This window comes from Haliotis cracherodii, unplaced genomic scaffold, assembly GCF_022045235.1.
Source record: "Haliotis cracherodii isolate W230 unplaced genomic scaffold, xgHalCrac1.p SCAF_14, whole genome shotgun sequence".
NCBI lineage: Eukaryota > Metazoa > Mollusca > Gastropoda > Lepetellida > Haliotidae > Haliotis > Haliotis cracherodii.
In genome coordinates this window covers 34,949,878-34,964,181 of record NW_027266269.1, presented here as the reverse complement: position 1 = coordinate 34,964,181, position 14,304 = coordinate 34,949,878, and the positions used below count along the sequence as shown (strand labels likewise).

The 14,304-nt window shown below is 41.9% G+C and overlaps 1 protein-coding gene across 1 annotated transcript in view; it reads right to left on the bottom strand.

Moving 5' to 3' along the window:
• The window catches only part of LOC139461213 (uncharacterized), a 206,747-nt gene extending 201,685 nt beyond the window's left edge, over window positions 1–5,062 (bottom strand). Inside the window, exon 1 of the mRNA XM_071242819.1 lies at window positions 4,982–5,062. The gene's annotated coding sequence lies outside the window, so the exon portion shown is untranslated. The remainder of the gene's footprint in view (window positions 1–4,981) is intronic.
• Between the last annotated feature and the right edge of the window lie 9,242 nt (window positions 5,063–14,304).

Below are 14,304 nucleotides of genomic sequence, written 5' to 3'. Positions count from 1 at the left end.
CATTATGACATAGAAACGTGCTATTGATCACCAGCAGCTAAAGCTTGGCCACCGTACCAGGGGCCATGGGACCTTAGGCCACACCTTTTTATTTTATTCTTAAGATAAGAGATTAACTCCAGCGTTTATATATTGACATAAAGCTCATTCTGCCGTGGAGTTAAAACTGCAGCTGGCTTTTGAATCACTGATAGTGATGTAGACCTGGAATTGATATGTAATAAATCTTCCTGAATAAGGGGCTTATACTAGCAGGAGACAAAATAAAAATAAATATTCTTATGCTTAATTTACTTCTTGGACTGGCTGGTTCTGAGTTGAGGCGGCGTGCCCTGGGAACGAAAAATAAAAAATACCGTATTCCAATGTAATAAGCTCTAATAAGCGCCCACGGCGATATTTGCTAATATATCCCAATATATCCTAATAACAATCCCAATTAGCACCCTTCCCTATTGAACAATGTACAAATGACTTACTTATTTGCATACAATACGCATAATTATGGGCAATTAAATTCTGGAAAAATATATCTGTCTTTATAAACATTTCAGGCTGTCAGCATCAACCACGGAATTTATCTTTTCTTTTTTTTTCACCAAAATACTATCCTAATAAGAGCCCCCTATTTCTAATTTTGAGAGGGCCCTGGGTGCTTATTACGTCGAATATGGTATGTGGCTTTACAGTACCTACGCTGCCTCAATGTATCCCAGCACAGGATTTTCTGCAGGTTAAGCCAAATATAATCATACAAATATTCTAAGATTAAAAACAGTGATAGACATAAACATTCTTTGAATGACATGCTCTTACAATTTCAGCGGTGTAAATATGCTCTATATCTCCCCCCGGTGTCGTATCATCAGTACTTTAACACTATTGATCTGACAATAACTACCACTCTTCACCTGGGGAAATTATCATAATGTAGACGGTAGTAGGCAATTAGTATCTCTGATAATGGTTTCTGGAGGACAGGGCATTCCATACAACTAATAATCTATATGGAAATTAGGTCAGATTGGGAAAAATAAGAACAGGTATAATCAATGGTTGTGGGGGAGAGTGTCAGGTACAAGAACCATTGTTGTAAATTACATGCAATAAAAGCTTTTTTTTCAAAGTAAAAGTACAAAGCAGAATCCAGCTTTGCTACAGACACTGGGATACGATTCCTGGCCTCTCTGGTGGAAATGGGGTGCTTGTTTCATGGCTATCCTCCACAATGGTCATCACCGACCCTTCGGCCGCCGATTACAAGCTTACAAGATTACTGTATTAAGCTCTCAAACAACCATGAAGGTTTTGTTTCAATCGATTGATTTGTCATGGTTCATTGCTCTGGAGTTCAGCTGGAACAATGGCTGCACTAGTCTCTACTAGTTTGACACTGTTATCCTGAGAACCAATCACTATGCACTCAAGCATAACGGTCCTACGGTGCTTTATTGTAACCCTTATTACTAGATAATGGTGTTGTGTACTAAATCTGTTTATTGCTGATGTGGCTTCTTTTCAAATCATTGTTAGGCAAATAGTTTTTTCCATTCTGCTGGGTGGTGGGGTAGCCTCGTGGTGAAAGTACTAGGACTGCTTGTATTACACCTCGCCCAATATTTTATCTGCTAACCTGTATACGGCAACTAGAGACATCATTACTAATAATATGTATCACATTACTGATACCAAGCTGTATCGAAAAATTCCAAGCTCTAACAAGTACACCATATGCTTTCTTCCTGTTAATTAATTTAACTACTACTAAATTTAGTTGCGGAATGGTTTGGTTGGTTGGTTTGTTGTTTTACACCGCACTCAGCAATATTCCAGCTATATGACGGTGGTCTCTAATAATCAAGTCTGAACCAGACAATCCAGTGATTGACATAATGAGCATCGATCCACGCAATTGGGATCAACCAAGTCCGCGAGTCTGACCACCCTATCCCGTTAGTCGCCTCTTATGACAAGCATAGTCACCTTTAACGGCAAGCATGGGTTGATGACGACCTATTCTACCCCCGATGTTCACAGGTCGCGATCTCCACAGGTAAGATTGATGATTTCAGGGTATGTTGATGTAATACTTAATCAGCGGTAGAAATTGGCACTAGTCCTGTAGTCCTTGCCAAACTGCCCAACAGTTGAGGTATCATAAGAATTAGTAGAAATTTGCCATTTTTAAGGTTCGGCTATATGTTATCATTATAAGGACAAGTGGGCTAAAAATGTTAGTTTCTATCACTGATAATCATGTCTGCTGACAAGGTAAGGCTGTCATCCATGTTATGAATCACCAGGAGAGAAGAAAATATCCTTCAGACTCACCTTCTTAGCTGGTTTCTCATTCTAATTACGTATAATCACTTGTTGTATGAACATGATAAAGTATCTGCTATTTAAAACCTGATCTGGTCAACACCATCGTGTCTAGTAGAAATCCAACAGGACCAGAAGAGTTTTCCATGAGCAGGTCCTTTGGACCACTGACAAATTTGGGTCAGTGTCAAACAGCACTCCACATACACAGTGACTGTAAGATGGTGTTGTTTGTTTGTTGTTTAACGTCACACTCAAGCAATATTCTGGGGCCCTATTACACAAAATGGTCTTAGCGCTAAGATGATTGTAACAACCGTACTTTAACATAGACTTGTGACAATCGTGGCCGTACGATCGCTTTGTGGAACGGGGCCCAGCTATATAATGGTGGCCTGTAAATAATGGACCAGACAATCCAGTGATCAAGATTGTGAGCAACGATCCACGTTATCAAGAGAACAACTGTTTTCACAACTAAGAGGGTCCTGATGGGTTTTAATGCTTAACGTAAAACACCCTTCAAACACTATCGTGTGGTGGTGACAGGGTCGAGCCAAGAAATTGGCCTTGTTGTGGCAAGGGTAGAAACTAGACTTTGATATAGGCTCGAGAAGATGACATTGCTGGACACCTGTTCTTACTTGAAATCCCCTCAGGGACTGTGCCATGATGAAACACTAGCAACATATTACGGTGCTATAATGTCCCAATAGTAAGCTCATTCATTAAAAACATGCCTGAAAATCAAGTGTGTCGCTTCCAAACATAAAAAACACATATGGCCAAAGTCATGTGTGTAGCAGCCAGAGCTTGGCTGGGATTTAAACTTAGGACCTGATACGAAGTCATGCAGACACCTTGTCCATATGACCAATGAGAATAACCCTGTCAGCAAGCTGTAAGATAAATATGTCATCTGTGGGATGACTCCACGCCCTGTGTGAAGGCTTTTATATCACTTCTAAACTCAAGTGACAGTAACATAAATAATATCAACCATAAGCAATGAATGTTGTCTTTTAACTGAAAGAGAAAGTGAGACCAACACATACTCCAATGGTTCAATGGAGTGTCTTGTCTTAATCAACGTGAGAACTGGTTGGTTGGTTGGTTTGTTGTTTAACGCCGCACTCAGCAATATTCCAGCTATATGATTGCGCTCTGTAAATAATCAAGTCTGGACCAGACAATCCAGTGATTAATTTCATGAGCATCGATCCACGCAATTGGGATCGATGACATGCATCAACCAAATCAGCGAGCCTGACCACCCGATCCCGTTAGTCGCCTTTTACGACAAGCATAGTCACCTTTTACGGCAAGCATGGGTTGCTGAAGACCTATTCTACCTATTCTACTAATATGTGAGAACTGAAAATAGTCCTGCATATTCATGATGCTTGACATGAAGACTCCTTCTTTCTTCTCATTAGAAGATTGTTTCTTATTGTTTAACGCCGCACTCAGCAATATTCCAGCTATATGACGGCGATCTGTAAAATAACCGAGTCTGGACCAGACAATCCAGGGATTGATATTTTGAGCATCGATCCATGTCATCGGGGTACGATGACACACAATGAACAAAGGCATCAATCAATGCATTGAGCTGCCTTTCTGAGGTAGAATAGGTCTTCAGCAATGCCTGCCATAAAAGGCGACTATGCTTGTCTTAAGAGGTAACTAATGGGATCGGGTGGTCAGGCTCGCTGACTAGGTTGATGCATGTCATCGATCCCCATTACATGGACCGATGCTCATGATGTCAATCACTGGATTGTCTGGTCCAGACTCGCTTATTTACAAATTGCCATCATATAGCTGGAACATTGCTGAGTGCGGCATTAAACAAAAAGCAAACCAAACCAAACAAACAACCAACGTTGAACCCAGAATACCTGGCGGTCACTAGCATGTATAGGTCACATCATGTCACAACTAAACATTCAAGAAAAGTTATAAAATCCTTCCAACTTTAGGTCCCTACTCTAAAGAGGAAAAATGCACACCCTATAGATCTATATAAGCAAGTATAATTTGCACTGAAACGTCACGGATCAGCTGTGGTACACAAGGTTACTTGAATGTTTCGGATATAAATGTATCCAAATCTAGGTGGGGGTGGGTTAAATCATTCTCATCCCACCGAAGACCAGGGTTTCGATTCCCCCGAAATGGATACAATGTGTGAAGCCCATTTCTAGTATTCCCGGGTGATATTGCTGGAATATTGTTAAAAGTTGGGCAAAATTAACCACACTCACTCACTCCAAATCTATGTCAATGACAGAAAACAGATGGGATTATATTTATTCACTGACACAACTTTTTTTTCTATTTCCAGTGTTTTTAAAAAATGCCCCACTCAGACATTTATTTGGTGTCAATCTATTCAACTGAGTTCGAGGTACAGGCATGTGGACTTTGTTTACCCGAGCCTTTATGTATAGTGTATCCAATCAAGGACTCGGAATGAAAGTGTCACATGCATTAACGACCAATCAAAACGACACTGATTTTAGACACCGGTGTCCCTGTCAATGTGTCACGAACGCGGACGTTACGACGATGTTCTCGCGTGGGACTCACAGTAAATTTGTCTGTTATTGGAAGGATTTTACAGATTTCCTGCAAACAAGCAGACAACAGTACTCACAGATAGACTCAGACCGGCCTTGCTGCGTAGATGCGTATCACACTCCTTCCGCCCAACCTCATGTGATTCGACGGAGACTCTTATTTCGTTTCAGTCGAAGAATTCTGACTTGATTGTTTTTAAAAACAGCAACAAAATACTGCCGCTTAGAACACGGACAAAAACAAAACGACCCCCAAAAGTCAATTGTTTGATGCAAGTGGATTTGGAGTTATGGAAATATGAGATAAATCGATTCTTGTTTTTGTAAAAACGTGTAGGATTACTTCTTCTGCGTTGTACGATAATCTTTCGTGATATATGCTACCGGTGTTCGATCAATTTGTTTCCCGGTACAAATATCCCGGCAGGTTCGCTAAATAGCAAGACATCCATCACTCTTCTGAAAAAAAAAACACTGCGTTTTTTTAATCAATTGATATCAGAGTGAATTAATACATGACAGGATCCCAAGGTGATATCATTTCAAAACCCTATATACATTAAGTTTCTTATGTTGTGATTTTAATAGCTGCAAGTCCAACCCAAAATGGTTCAATGATGGTGATTTGTCGGAGCAAAGATCTAGGGGCAGTTAGCTGGCCCCGGTCAGGTCCAGGGCATTTTGAGCAGTAATTTGGAAGCCTTTGGTTGAAAGTTTATTTTGAATTGTCTTAACAGAAAGATGTAGACGTAATGACAAAGATAACGAAGCAATGATGATCTATATATTGAAGAATGGTTTGGATCCCTCACTTTTGAAAATGCTGGATCCGACATGATATTCAAGCAATATGACGGCGGTCTGTGAATAATCGACTTTATACCAGACACTACAGTGATTGACATCATGAGCATATATCTACGCAATTTGGATACAACATGCATCAACCAATTTTTTACGTCCGCGAGCCTGACAACGCGATCCGTTTGTGGCCTCATTCAAGAGGCGATGGGGTAGCGTAGTGGTTAAAGCGCTCGCTCGTCACACCGAGGGCCCGGGTTCGATTCCCAACATGGGTACAATGTGTGAAGCCCATTTCTGGTGTCCCGGGCTGTGATACTGCTGGTATAGTGTAAAAGCGGCGTAAAACCTCAATCACTCACTTACTCACTCTTACAAGCATTACAGTAAGCAGTGTTGGCGAAGACCCTGATTTTATGGTACAGTGCATAGTACATAGTACTTGGTATTGCCGACCCGTGAAGATTCGGGGGTAGAATCATTCGTCACCACTCGCCCCTTTCCGTAACCTGCAAGAAGACTCGTCCCCTATCGATGAATGTTATGTGCGAAAATACGACAAACCAATCAGAATGCGCGTATGATTTCAAGTTCTTCGTCAAAGAATCCCACAGAAATTTATTTTTATATAGAAATGGGTTCCGTCCGTGTGTGTGTGTGTGTGTGTGTGTGTGTGTGTGTGTGTGTGTGTGTGTGTGTGTGTGTGTGTGTGTGTGTGTGTGTGTGTGTGCGCGCGTGCGTGTGTGTGTGTGTGTGCGCGCGTGTGTGTGTGTGTGTGTGCGTCCCGAAATCGTTTCCGGAGCATAACTCAGAAACCGTTAAATATGTCTCTACGAAACTTTGCATGTCTTTCAGACTCATGCTGAACTGGTGCCTTTTGCTATTTAGGAATTGTATAAATTATTATTTTTTACGTTTCCATGGCAACAAGTTGGACTTAGGTTCTATAAGGGTGCTGTTCGTTTCCGGAGAGTAACTCAAAAACCGTTAAATAATTTCTTACAAAACTTTGCATGTTTACCAGACACATACTGAACTGGTGCCTTTTGCTATTAAGGAGTTTTATAAATTTTTATTTTTTACGTTTCCATTGCAACAAGTTGGACTTAGTTTCTATAGGGTAGAGTTTGTTTCCGGAGCATAACTCAGAACCCATTCAATACTTTCCAACAAAAACTTTGCATGTCTACCAGGCACATACTGAAGTGGTGCCTTTTGCTATTTCGGAGTTTTATAAATTTTTATTTTTTACGTTTCCATGGCAACAAGTTGGACTTAGGTTCTATAGGGTAGAGTTTGTTTCCGGAGCATAACTCAAAACCCATTCAATACTTTCCAACAAAAACTTTGCACGTCTACCAGGCACATACTGAACTGGTGCCTTTTGATATATAGCACTTTTAGAAATTTTTATTGTTTATGTTTTCATGACAACAAGTTGGATTTAAGTTTTAATATAGGATTGGTTTACTTAAGTAGTATAACAAATAAACTGTTAAATATTTCCTTGCCAAACATTGCATGTCTATATATAAAGCGCATACTGAACTAGTGCCATATGATATTAAGAAGTTTTAGAAATGTTTATTTTAGAATTTCCATTGCAGCTGTTTTGACATGGGCTAAGAGAAATGTTGGGTCAGTTACCTGGTTTGGGACCATAACGTATTAAAATGGGCGGGGGATATAGATGACGTTGTCAACTATACGCTTGTTGATTTTACATATGTCTTGCATCTAAAATATACCAAAGACACAGTTAAATGTGTCCAATCATACTGTATAATTCCGCACGTCCTGATGCGCTTTAAATTGCATCTGAAATGTATATAATATATGGGGAAATGTGTGAACCATTACGAAACGAGTTGACAATTGTTTTAGGTATGCCCGTTTGCGCTAAGACGGAACCCGGTCGCAAAAATGGCCACGAGAGGGGCACGACTCGCTATTCGGCTTGTCCCGGAATAACACGAGTTGGTCACGAATGGGGTAGAATAGGTCTTCAGCAACCCATACTTGCCGTAATTTTAAAGGCGATGCATGCCATCGATTCCAACTGCGTGGATCGATGCTCATGTTGTCAATCACTGGATTGTCTGGTTCAGACTCAATTATTTACAGACCGCCGTCATATAGCTGGAATATTGCTGAGTGCGGCGTTAAACAAGAAACCAACCAACTTGATATTGCCAAGACCGTGTTAAAATTGGAAAAGACGAAAGAATTGAATATGACGAAGAATTCACGATTTTCTAAATCCTCGTGTGCATTGTCACTGATATGTTTTTCGACGTCCTCCAACCCCTGGTGTTTGCACCTCATGCTGCGATCATAAACTGGCCACCCGAAGTACGGAGCCCGTGCCTGAAGTCAAGGAGAAATGGGGTTTAACGTCGCGTTCTTGATTATTGCACTTATATAGCGACATGCATGCACGTGTGGCCGCTGGTACTAGTCCACTGAGATACCATGCCGTAGTTTAACATGAAAACCCCACTCAGACATAGTATACTGACTCCGAGTCCACCAGTCCTTGTTTTAGTCCCTTAATGCTTAATGCCGCACTTTAACATGAATATCCCACTCAGACACAGTATACTGACTCCGGGCCCACCAGTCCTTGTTTTAGCCCCTTAATGCCGAGCGCCAGGCAGGGTAACAACAAGTACCATCTTTTACCTTCTTTTGGTATGACCGGGCTTCATTCCCGGCAGACACTCTACCACTAGGCAACGGAGGCGGTCGAGTGCACTTGAAGTGATGTTTACTGTCTCGATCGGAAATAATGTATAGATAAGTTTTCGTCAAAGCTGAACTGATTTTCAAATCAAACTTAGCTGCACCTCGATAAACACAGCTACACGTTGGTGAGGGTTTAACGCCGCGTTTAACAGTATTCCAGTTATATCACGGCGTGTCAGCTTGATGTGGGAGGGGAGCCCGAAGTGATGCAGGTATCAGAGGTTTACCACATTGGGGAAATTGGTATGGTGCTGGCAAATCTAGAAACATTCCAGTCTACGATCACATAGGTTTCTAGTGTGTCCAAGGGACGCACTTCTGCACGGCGAATTGCTGCAGCTGATAAAAGACGGCTGGGCCACGTGTGCCCCCTTAATAACATGAAGAACTGACGAGGAATACAGAAATACCCCGCACCGTCTTTGATTAATAACTTATTCAAGAAAAACCAAGGCGAGTGAGTGTTATGGAAAGTTTATTCAGTGAAACAAGTGTTGTTCCCTTGTCTGAGCGAAAAACGCCTCCGTGGTGCAGTGGATAGAGCGTCTGCACCGAGAGCGGTTGTTTGGAGGTTCGATACCGAGGCCGCGACATCCAAAGACGTTTGAAGACGGTATTTAAAAACGACTTACTGCATTAATGTGAGAAAACAAGGACTGTTCGCTATATAAATGAAATAATCTTGAACGCGACGTTAACCCAGTTTTTAAACCACCATCTCGTCTCAGAAATCGGTTTATGATGATACACACGTGTATATAACTATGAACCTATTAAAGAAATTTGGAATACAAGTGGCTTCAAGGTCAATTCTGTGTGCATCAATGCTTCTACAATCTGGGCATGAATATATTATCGGAGGACAATGTGTATCGATGTATCGATTTATAATGACACGTGTAGTACACCAATGAACACAATAGGGATCGACCTGGAGGCAACAAAAACGACCCTGTCTAATGTGACGCATTCCTTCTTCTCTCTCTCAATCACTCACATATTATGTCATGCACGCGCACATTAGAACACAACACATTGATTTCTTTTCTAAATAATGTTTTTTTTCTACAGCGAGGATACGGAACATGATTTTTGATCATCAATGCCAACTTTTAACCATTTGTTTATTGTTTAACGCCACACACAGGAATATTCCAGCTGTAGAACGGCGATTTTTAAACAATTGAGCCTGAGCTAGACAATAAAGTGACTGATCTCACGATCCACGCCTTCAATGCCGACGGAGGGCTTATGTTCTTGAGAATAAAACAATGTTATATTTTTTCGTTTATTTAAACTTCAATATATTCGTTAGGCAATTTGCTCTTGTGTCCTTTTCCAGTGACTTGATCTATGGCCGTTAGTTCGATCTCGCGTCTGATTATGATGTGCTTGACTGATATTAGCAGCGTGGGAAACGTTTACATGGTGTGATATCTATCTGGTTGATGCTACCCCAATCAATATCTACCACAACTATAGGTATCTACCACGACCATCAGTATCTACCAACACCATCAGTATCTACCACCACCATCAGTATCTACCACCACCATCAGTATCTACCACCACCATCAGTATCTACCACCACCACCATCAGTATCTACCACCACCATCAGTATCTACCACCACCATCAGTATCTACCACCACCATCAGTATCTACCACCACCATCAGTATCTACCACCACCATCAGTATCTACCACCACCATCAGTATCTACCACCACCACCATCAGTATCTACCACCACCACCATCAGTATCTACCACCACCATCAGTATCTACCAACACCATCAGTATCTACCACCACCGCCATCAGTATCTACCACCACCACCATCAGTATCTACCACCACCATCAGTATCTACCACCACCATCATCAGTATCTACCACCACCATCAGTATCTACCACCACCATCAGTATCTACCACCACCATCAGTATCTACCACCACCACCATCAGTATCTACCACCGCCATCAGTATCTACCACCACCATCAGTATCTACCACCACCATCAGTATCTACCTCCACCATCAGTAGTATCTACCACCACCATCAGTATCTACCTCCACCATCAGTATCTGCCACCACCATCAGTATATACCACCACCATCAGTATCTACCACCAGCATCAGTATATACCACCACCATCAGTATCTACCACCAGCATCAGTATGTACCTCCACCATCAGTATCTACGACCACCATCATTATCTACCACCACTATCAGTATCTACAAACACCATCAGTATCTACCACCACCATCAATATCTACCACCACCATCAGTATCTACCACCACCATCAGTATCTACAAACACCATCAGTTTCTACCACCACCACCACCATCAGTATCTACCACCACATCAGTATCTACCACCACCATCAGTATCTACCACCACCACCATCAGTATCTACAACTACCATCAGTTTCTACCACCACCATCAGTTTCTACCACCACCATCAGTATCTACCACCACCATCAGTATCTACCACCACCATCAGTTTCTACCACCACCATCAGTATCTACCACCACCATCAGTATCTACCAACACCATCAGTATCTACCACCACCATCAGTATCTACCTCCACAATCAGTATCTACCACCAACATCAGTATCTACCACCGCCATCAGTATCTACCACTACCATCAGTATCTACCACTACCATCAGTATCTACCACTAACATCAGTATCTACCCTGACCATCAGTATCTACCACCACCACCATCAGTATCTACCACCACCGTCATTATCTACCACCACCATCAATATATACCACCACCATCAGTATCTACCACCACCATCATTATCTACCAGCACCATCAGTATGTACAACCACCACCAGTATCTACCATCACCATCAGTATCTACCAGCACCATCAGTATCTACCACCACCATCAGTATCAACCAGCACCATCAGTATCAACCAGCATCATCATTATCTACCACCACCATCAGTATCTACCACCACCATCAGTATCTACAAACACCATCAGTATCTACCACCACCATCAGTATCTTCCACCACCATCAGTATCTACAAACACCATCAGTATCTACAAACACCATCAGTATCTGCGGCGGCAAGTCAGCGAGCCTGACCACCCGATCCCGTTAGTCGCCTCTTACGACAAGCATAGTCGCCTTTTACGGCAAGCATGGGTTGCTGAAGACCTATTCTATCCCGGATATTCACGGGCCTTTCATTTAAACATTCCAAGACATAACCAGATTCTGTGGTGGACTAGTAAAATCACTGTTTATTCACACAGGTCTGGTGTTGTTTTGGGGGCTGGTCGTGTACAGTGGCACATCTGATGAGCGAGTTCCTTCCGCAACACGCGCGTTATGTAGTATTCAAAGGGACACAACTCTCCACAGTGAATCTGGCTTCAGGGTCACCTTAGCCCCCAATTAATCATGGATGTGCCTATATAATGTATAGTCCCGACCAGAATAGCCGGCTGCATAGGCCAGGTATTAACACCAGGGACAGTTTGTCTGGATTTGATGAAAATGTTCTTTTGAAGACATTCCCGTTAATTGATGTTCGGGAACGGCCCATCACTCCATCAATTATACGGGGACGGTAAAGTCTTATGTACATTGGTTGCCGCGATAGTCGTCAATAATAACTTCTTAACTGACTCTGATGCAAGGGGGAACATGATGCTGTGTTTCAAGGCAAAAGTAATAGTGTCCTTATTTATCATGTCTTGATGTATAAATCACTAAACCATCCTATCATTTTGTGTAAAGATTTAAGGAGTATTGATGTTTATTTGTGATGGAAAGGAACTCTACACAGGCTTTCAACGATTTTAGCTGATTGTTAAAATGGGATTTAAACAACTTCTTTGTTTTCACAATTCTTCATACGTAATGCTGATTTTACTTATTATTCTAAAATACTTAATATTCCAGCTATATGACAGCGGTCTCTAAATGTCGAATCTGGACTAGAAAATCCAGTGATTAATATCATGAGCATCGATCAACGCAATTAGTATACGATGACATGCATCAACTAAGTCAGCGAGTCTGACCACCCGATCCCGTTAGTCGCCTTTTATGACAAGCATGGGTTGTTGAAGACCTATTCTAATCGGATCCGCACGGCTAGGTCTGTAAATAATCAACTTTGGAGCAGACAAACCAGTGATCCATATTAAGTCCCACGATATCGGGGTGCGAAGACACACACTCAGATTTCTTTCCCAGATGAATGAACTCAAACGCGTCGTCCTCGCAGATGCAGTATATCATAGGATCCAGGGTATGCAGTATATCATGGGATCCAGGGTATGCAGTATATCATGGGATCCAGGGTATGTAGTATATCATAGGATCAGGGTATGCAGTATATCATAGGATCCAGGGTGTGCAGTATATCATAGCATCCAGGGTATGCAGTATATCATAGGATCCAGGGTATGCAGTATGTCATAGGATCCAGGGTATGCAGTGTATCATAGGATCCAGGGTATCCAGTATATCATAGGATCCAGGGTATCCAGTATATCATAGGATCCAGGGTATGCAGTATGTCATAGGATCCAGGGTATGTAGTATGTCATAGGATCCAGTGTATCATAGGATCTAGGGTATGCAGTATATCATAGGATCCAGGGTATGCAGTATATCATAGGATCCAGGGTATGCAGCATGTCATAGGATCCAGGGTATGCAGTATGTCATAGGATCCAGTGTATCATAGGATCTAGGGTATGCAGTATATCATAGGATCCATGGTACGCAGTATATCATAGGATCCATGGTATGCAGTGTATCATAGGATCCATGGTACGCAGTATATCATAGGATCCAGGGTATGCAGTGCATCATAGGATCCAGGGTATGCCTCTTAAACTACCTAACTCTGCTGCACTCGCCCTAATCCAAGTCATATTGCACGGACAGTCGCCTGACCGTCAGCGCACATGTTGAATGGACTCCGGGGTGGAATAGGTCTTCAGCAACCCGTGTTAGGCGACTAACGGGATCGAGTGGTCAGGCTCGCTGACTTGGTTGATGCATAACATCGATCCCAATTGCGAAGATCGATGCTCTTGGTGTCAATCACCAGATTGTCTGGCCCAGACTCCATTATTTACTGACCCCCATCATATAGCTGGAATATTGCGGAGTGCGACGTTAAACAGCAAACAAACACACAACATGTTGAATGTTAAAGGGAGGGCTAAAACCATGTTCAGATACCATTTATCAGTGTGGTTGTCATTGTGTTTTAAATAGCTTTGTCCGAAAGGAATGGAAACGTCATCTTCAGCGTCCTCCGCTCGGCCTTCACATTACGTAACAAAGCGATAGATAACACGACAAGCGATAGTACAAGTTTCTTATCAAGCTAATATGATTAAACAATAATTTCTAACCAAACTATAACATTTAAAAAAGTCAACATGAAACAACTCATTCATTCTAATGATTTGTTTTAAAAATGTATGAGCCTAATAACAAAAATAGAAAGACGAAAATGCTTTCAGAAATTAGAAAAGTGTCAAACTATTTCTATGTAGCTGAACACCACCACGATAAAGCGAGACGAGACAGCAATAGCAAGAGACGAGTCAGCAATAGCAAGAGACGAGACAGCAATAGCAAGAGACGAGACGGCAATAGCAAGAGACGAGACAGCAATAGCAAGAGACGAGACAGCAATAGCAAGAGACGAGACAACAATAGCAAGAGACGAGTCAGCAATAGCAAGAGACGAGACAGCAATAGCAAGAGACGAGACAGCAATAGCAAGAGACGAGACAGCAATAACACGAGACGAGACAGCAATAGCAAGAGAGGAGACAACAATAGCAAGAGACGAGTCAGCAA